Source organism: Haliaeetus leucocephalus, unplaced genomic scaffold (genome assembly GCF_000737465.1).
Source record: "Haliaeetus leucocephalus isolate CR32 unplaced genomic scaffold, Haliaeetus_leucocephalus-4.0 Scaffold306, whole genome shotgun sequence".
NCBI lineage: Eukaryota > Metazoa > Chordata > Aves > Accipitriformes > Accipitridae > Haliaeetus > Haliaeetus leucocephalus.
Genome location: NW_010972742.1, coordinates 3,933,603 through 3,940,922, shown reverse-complemented (window position 1 = coordinate 3,940,922; position 7,320 = coordinate 3,933,603). Strand labels below are relative to the sequence as shown.

Genomic DNA, 7,320 nt, shown 5'->3' with positions numbered 1-7,320 from the left:
CTGTGAAGCTCACAGAAAGCTTCACCCCATCTGTGAGAGGAGGATAATTCCCCCTCTCCTCTTCATTTCACTTGTTTGTTTCAACGGTAAGATAGTCAGGAACGGGACTGCCCCTCCTTATCTTCTACATACAGCACCTTGCACAATGGAGCCTTGATCTCGGCTGGAACGCCCAAGTGCTACTGCGATACTAATAACGAGCGATAGAAACTTAATTCGGCAAAGCAACCTAATTCTGTAACTGGCTTAGAAAGAAATCCTCTAAGTGTGCACAGTGAGACCCCTACATTAAAACCACTAAACTGCCAGATGAGCAGAGAAACAGGGCAAGCAGAAACACCGAGAGGATAAACCAGCCATGTGCAGCATTTCCACCTGTGAATAATATTCCAGAGAGAGAGACAGAGCTGGGTATGGATGCTATGAACATCCCACTTGACACCCTCATTTTAAAGGTGTTGCTTCAATACAAGCGTTTTTCAATCTGGTCCTTGGGCTGATTTTGACCTGTTGGCCCAAGGCTGATTTGTGTTCACCGTACCAGACGGCAAGGCAGGCAGAGAGCAAAGAGTCCCCAGGAATGGGGAAATCTGAGGCTGGGGAGGAGCTGAGCATGCACTGGGCTTAGCTTTGGTCTGATAAGTTTATCAAGCACTGCCGGCTGCTAACTGTCAGCCGGCAAAGCGGGCCTGTTAGGGAGGAGGAACAGCTCCCAGGGCAAGATAGGACAGCCCATGCCTTATCGGAGTGCCTGAACCAAAGAGAGAACTGGAGAGTGAGCACTTTCCAACCACTTCATTTGAACAACAGACAGATTGGCAGGAAAGGCCTGTCAGCCCTTTGCTTCTGCCACCCAGGCATCAACAGGGAGCCCCCATGCATGCAAATAACCCTGGTAAGTACAGCATGAGAGTTGCAAATGTGAACATAGGGGCCTGAGGGAATGCATGGGGTAGGTTTTCTTAGGAAAATTGCCCAGGGGGGAGAGTCAGATTTACAGCAAACAATTCAGATGCTTACTGAGCAAGCTGCTCCTGTTCAGTGCCCAGAGTAGCAGCTCTTCCCCACACTGCCTTCCCTAGGTTTTGGAAGGGAATCTAGCACTTCAGAATAACACTAGTCACTAAGTTCTGGTGTACAGATAATTGCTTTGTTTTCCTTTACTGTTTTTGAAAAATAGTAAAAAAACCCCCAACTGAACAGAAGAGGAAGAACCTCACCATTCCCATCTGAGCTGCAAGAGTATGGGCCAGCAAATACCCTTTCACACCTCTCTTAGGGCAGCAATAACTGAATCAATACCAATACAGCTGCAGCAGAGAGACTCTGCTATATTTGGATGAGCTCCCTTGGACCTGTGCAAGCTACCTGTCCGTATACCTCAGCCGTGACAGGGAGGGTGATAAGAGATTCCCACATGCCACATTCTCTGCTTGGTTTCCCTGCTGAGGGTGGGCTGTGCAGGATAGAACTGGCATCAGATCAGCAGCTTCAACACACTGCGTTCCTTCAGTCTTTCAGATCACACTGTTATCAGGCCATTGCTCATTTAGACCATACGGACAGCTGTCATCCTGCATCCCACCCACCTTTGGGTCTTTGGCTGGGTCCAAGCTGGTGACTTGGGTCCTGCCTGTATCAGGGGATTTGACAGAAAGCTGGCCCCAGTGCAAGCCCTGACCCTGTGCTGGGAGGAGATGTTCATACTTTGCTGCCTGGGTGCAAGTACTGTCTCAAGCCTTCCATGGGGTACGAGGCAGGAAACCTTCTGCAGCAGCAATGTGGGCCAGGATATCTCCAATGTGAGCTAGTCACTCAAAGGTTCCCTTTCTGGTAAGTAACATATCTAGGAAGCAATTTAGCTCCTCCTAAAGCACATACCTAAAATAGGACAGAAGTCATGTCTTCAGCGCACCTACTTCTCTCTCCTTGAAGAGAAAGGGAGCCTAATATCTGTAGATATCTAAAGTTACATGAGATGAGTCACACCCCTGTGGCTTCTGCAACACTCTGGGGCCAAATTTGTCACAGCTGTTTCTGCTCCAACCCATAATCTACTGTTCTACAGGCCATGAGCAGCCTCTAAGCCGTTTAATTCCTCTGTGCATCAAGGGCTCCTAAGCAAGTTCTAAGTATGACAGCCACATTCAGCACTGGCCAACAAAACTCTGAGGTTCAAGGCTTCCTCATGAAGAATGAGGAGTTAAAAAACCCTATCCTATTGATTCTGCCTTCCTCTTGAAGAATTTTAAAGCAATGGAACTTTATCTTACATCCCAGGCCCTTCTATATTAGGAGCTTTGGTGGGATTTTTGGCAGTGGTCAAGTCCGCTGGTTTTGTCTCTCTATAAAATAGAAATTATCTCTTGCCTCAGTTGGGGAAGGGGAAGTCAGAGATGATGGAGCATTCCTGTTCTTGAAAGGGCCCCATCCTGAGAGCATGGACACGGTGAACCAGTGTGTCAGTCAGACATCCCTGCCCCAGCTCCTTATTTAGATCCAGCCTGTAGTAGCTTGACTGTAAATCAGTCAGGCTCAGTGGACACCCAGGTGTGACAGCACCTGGAAAAGAGAGTCCAGAAACTGCAGCTGCATTTTCTGGTATCATAGCATCACAGAGAATGCTAAATATAAGGCTCAAAACTCAAAGAAGGATTATTCCTGGCTTTGACGTTGTCAGCTGATCGGAGCCAGTCACTCTCCCTCCCTGTGTCTCAGGTTTCCCCATTTGCAAAGTGAGGATAATAACATGGACACGCTCCGAGATCTACAGATAAGAGCAAGGTAGAATTGCTGCACATGCACAGTAATCTTACACTGGAGTGGCATTGTGAAAAATCCCACAGAAAACACATAACGCATCAAAGCAAGGTCTCTGCATTGTAATCTGCCAACCTGCATTTTTTGCTTTAAAATATTTGCCCAAATTTCAGTAGGACAACTAGAAATGGAACTTGGGTCACCTGGACTTCCAGTCTTGTTTGTTAACCAACTTTCTAGCTTACCTCCTTGAAGTATAACTAAGTAGAACATCCCAAGTCAAAACTCTGTTCTTAGGAAAAGTATCATGTACTATTGGTAAGATTTTATTTCTGAGTTCTGGAAGATACTTATAAAAATATCCACAAAACTAATTTTCTAGCGCCTTACATTAAAGGCAGAGCTGACAGAGCAGAAGGCCTTTGGTTTCAGAGAGAATACGCAAGGGACAGCTCAAGTTTCCCATCTTAATTGGAACTTAAGGAAATAATAAGCTAGAAAGTCAGAGAGCCATGTCTCCATGCCTGCTGCATAGTGCCACAACAGTGGTCTTGGAGGACTCACAAATACTGATGATACTTTGCATTTGATAGCACATACTACCTAAAGATTTCAAAATGCTCCACAAAGATGGAAACACCTTATACCTGTTTTACTGCAAGGAAACCAAGAGCCAGGGAGAAAGTAACTCAAGGTCATACAGAGAGCAAGTGAAAGACCTAAGAAACGAACTAAGGCATTTTAGCTCCTAGCTTTTATTTCAATCATTAGGCAGTGTGCAAAATTCATATAAAGAGCTGCATAAGTTGTACCAGTGGAATTCTGTGCATCTTCTCCAAATAAACAGGCTCTTGACTGTCTCGGAGTCCTGGCACATCTTTGCTCACAGTACACCTTGCTACTGCAAGTCTGGAAGCAGCCACTACATACCATGACCTATTTCAGGCCAAATCCCTATTTTCTTAACTATGTGTTCCCACTGAAGCGGGCACAATATACAACAGTCAGCAGGATTTAGCCCCTAGCCTGCAAGTTTTCTCACAGCATCATTATAAATTTTGCGGGAGATGATACAACACAAACCTTGTGGTTGTCAGGATCAATAATTTATATTTATGGGGTACCACTTCCTTGGCCCCACTTCCTCAATCCCAAAGTCCCCAGCAATCTTAGCTCGGAAGGGAATGTGACTCAGGCCTTCAACTGAAGGGCTGTCATCTGCAAACCCTGAAGACTGGATGTGGCCGTGGTTTTATCACTGGCCACCAGCTGCCTCTAGAGCTCTTGCCTCCTCCCCAATGATTCAGCAAATCTTCTTGGAGGAGAAAAACAAGCACACAAGTGAACAAATCACAATGTCAGATTACAAAGATGAGCGGGGAAAAACTGCGGCTCAAAGGAGGGAGATAAAAGCTGAAGTCTCACGATCCAAGGACTGAAAGGCCTGGCAAAGACTTGTATTTTTGGAGGAGGGTGATAATAATGTGAAAAATAGGGTTGTAGTTTGGATTCTTTACACTGTGAAACATTCCTAACTATAAAAGAGAACACTGTGGAAGGAAATTAAGCATATTCTGCCCTCTGCTATCCGGGCATTGCACAGGGCTGATACGGATTTTTACTGGGATAGCTGAAACGTGAACAGTCCATTCTGGTTTGCACTGGAACAAAGTTCCACTAAGCAAACTATTTTCAGAAAGAGTTTCTGCTCTCTATAACCAAGACTTTCAATAGTTTGGAAGCCTATTATCAGGCACTTTGAACATCACTGCTCCTGAAAAAAAAGTTCTGTAAGTCATTTGGTATCTAAGGCATGGCAGAAGGCAATTAGAAATAACGTTTTGACTTCTGACAGTTTGGCCACTGTATCATATTTATATATTATAGCCCTTTTCCATAAACATTTTGTTTCCTGCTGTAACCACTTCTGAGGTGAAACACCTTATCAGCTTAACAGCTCATGGTACACAGTCTATAGAATAGAAAGTAAAGAAGAAACTTCAGCCAAACCTTAGGTGGGAGATGTAGTATTTCCCCCCATGGCATTCAGCCCTGACACTCCGGGCAGAGCCCAGACTTCCAAGAACGCCATGAAACCTTAATGGAAATAAAAGTGTTTGCAATTTATGGAGCACTCATGTCATGTTTGTGGAATCTCTCAGCCCAGTGGGTCCTCTGTTATCGGTGAGACAGAGATGCAGCCTTCCACTAGATTAAACGCAACACAAAAAATAAGCACAAAAGGAAGAGGAGATTGGGAACTGTGTGTACACATATTGTGGATGGATAAACTGAAGCTGACTTTGGTCTCATATTGCTTTTACACTCTTGCTGATTTATCTTACTAACCAGCACAGAGATCAATGTTTTGACACTAAAGTACAACTAAGCAGGACCGATTTACGCTGCTATGGGTTTGTGTATTCTCTGAGTATGTATTCACCTCACCAACAACTTTCAGCTCACAAAACCTCCTTGATCCCTCTCCAAGGGCTCCCAGAGGGAACAGGGTTTTGGGGTACCTACTTACAGTCCCTGCTGCTCTTCCCTAGGAAACATGAAGGGAGCAACCACAGCACAAGCCAGAGGACCTCCTCTGAAGCTCACCCAGGGAGTTAATACTATGTAAGCCATGTGTAAATAATGCCAGGGCTGTCTCCTTTTAAAGCGTTTCCCTGTGCAGTACTGCCACCTGCTCTCACAGGTTTGGGGGTTTCCTCTCAAGTCTAACAATAATCAGGTGTGTTCTTAGAGCTCCAGTGTCAGAGCCAAGGGCATTACAGTTTTTAAGCTGAAAGGGGAAACCTTATCACCATGTTCCAGTGTTTAAAGGGTGGCTACAAAGAAGATGAAGATTCCCTTTTTACAAGGAATCACATGGAAAAGGCGAGGGGTAATGGGTATAAGTTACTCCTGGGGAGATTCCAATGGGATACAAGAGGAAAATTTTTCACAATGAGAACAGTCAGCCATTGGAATAATCGCCCCAGGGAAGTGGTGGATTCCCCAACATTGGATACTTTAAGATTCAGCTGGAGGAGGTGCTGGGGCATCTTGTTTAGACCATGCTTTTGCCAAGAAAGGTTGGAGAGATGATCCTTGAGGTCCCTTCCAACCTGGTATTCTACGGTTCAGGGATCCTATGAAAATGTGGTACTACTGCACCCTACAGGGTGAAAACAGCGAATATATAATTCTATTTTTTTTTAATCACAGTTTCTAAGCCAGGCTCATTGCTTTGGGGAGGGAGGCTGGCTCATGGCTCCTGGGTATTTGCAGCTGGTGGTTCTGCTTCTGCCCCATCCCGGAGCTCTCACAGAACAAACACACCCATTGCCCACCCTGCTAGAACAAGCAGGAGGAACAGCAGAGGCTGTAACACTAACACACAAACACACATACACAGAGAAATGCCACCAACCCTGACTCAGGGACTCCGTGGCGGTGGGGAAGCAGGGCTCCGCTGTGCTGGAGCTGTCCCGCATGTCCCGGCTGCCATGTGCAGGGTACCCACGGGAAATGGGGAGCTCAGGGATGGGGGGAGGTTGCTTGCACGGTGTGGAGGTGGGATGGAGACATTCACCTGTTTAAACTGCTGCCTTGTTCTGTTTCATCCCTCTTGATTTGGTACAACAGAGGCAGGCACGCTTGAGAAACTGCCTGGCAGCAGAAACCTCAGCAAAAGTCTGCTTGAGGGTTTGATAGCTGAGGGGACCTGGTGATCTGGTGAAGACGACTGCCTCCCCCAGCACGCTACACGCAGCATGGGATGCAGTGAGCCCGGCTTTCTGCCTGCTTCCAGTGGGCTGGAGCCGAGGGGAGAGTGTGCAGGAATCGATGCCATATGTTCCTGTGACCGCACTCACCGGACCTGTTCCCTCCTGGCGCCCAGTTAGTTTTGCCAGAAGAACAATCTGTGAGATCTCCCACAAGAAACATCTTTCATTTTCTCACTGTAGTCCTTCATCGGCACTTTTTAAAAAAAAAAAAAAAATTATCTTAACTGCATTTCCATCTTGCCTTGTCCCTGCACCCTACTGAGCTGCTGTAACTGTAACTACAGCAGAGCAAATGCAGAGCATGAAGCCTTTTGTGCTACAAATGCATCTCATACAGATTAGTAGCCAACTGCCTGAGGGGTTTCTGTCAGATAGTGCAGGGGACCTCTGTCATCAGGCAGCTGTATGTAGCTTTACAGGGTTTTTTAATTTAAATTTTCTTTCCTCAGTGGTGCCACAAGAGTCTTTTATGGTACCAGTATATGATTCCAAAATCCACATGGAAGTGGGACCAAAGGTAAAGCAACCCATTGCTCACCCAGCTGAGTCCCTTCTTTTCCAAAATCTGGAGCACAAACTTCCATTTTTGCATGTTCCCATGAAGGCCCAAGTCCGTGTGTGCCACAGGCAGAAAGCAAACCCGATGCTTTCCCTTTTTCTTAGGGAGGGATACAACAATCCCCAGGTGTCTGGTGAGAACCTGATTGGCCTCAGCAGGGCCCGTCGCCCACACAACGCGATTTTTGTGAACTTCGATGATGAAGAAATCCCAACTAAACCC

The 7,320-nt window shown here is 46.2% G+C and overlaps 1 long non-coding RNA gene across 1 annotated transcript; it reads left to right on the top strand.

The window, feature by feature from the left end:
• Positions 1-1,186: 1,186 nt before the first annotated feature.
• Positions 1,187-7,305, top strand: LOC104833879. Its single transcript, XR_774570.1, has 3 exons — positions 1,187-1,399; positions 1,522-1,833; positions 7,203-7,305. It is a non-coding gene; the product is annotated as an uncharacterized LOC104833879 (long non-coding RNA).
• The last annotated feature ends 15 nt before the right edge of the window (positions 7,306-7,320 follow it).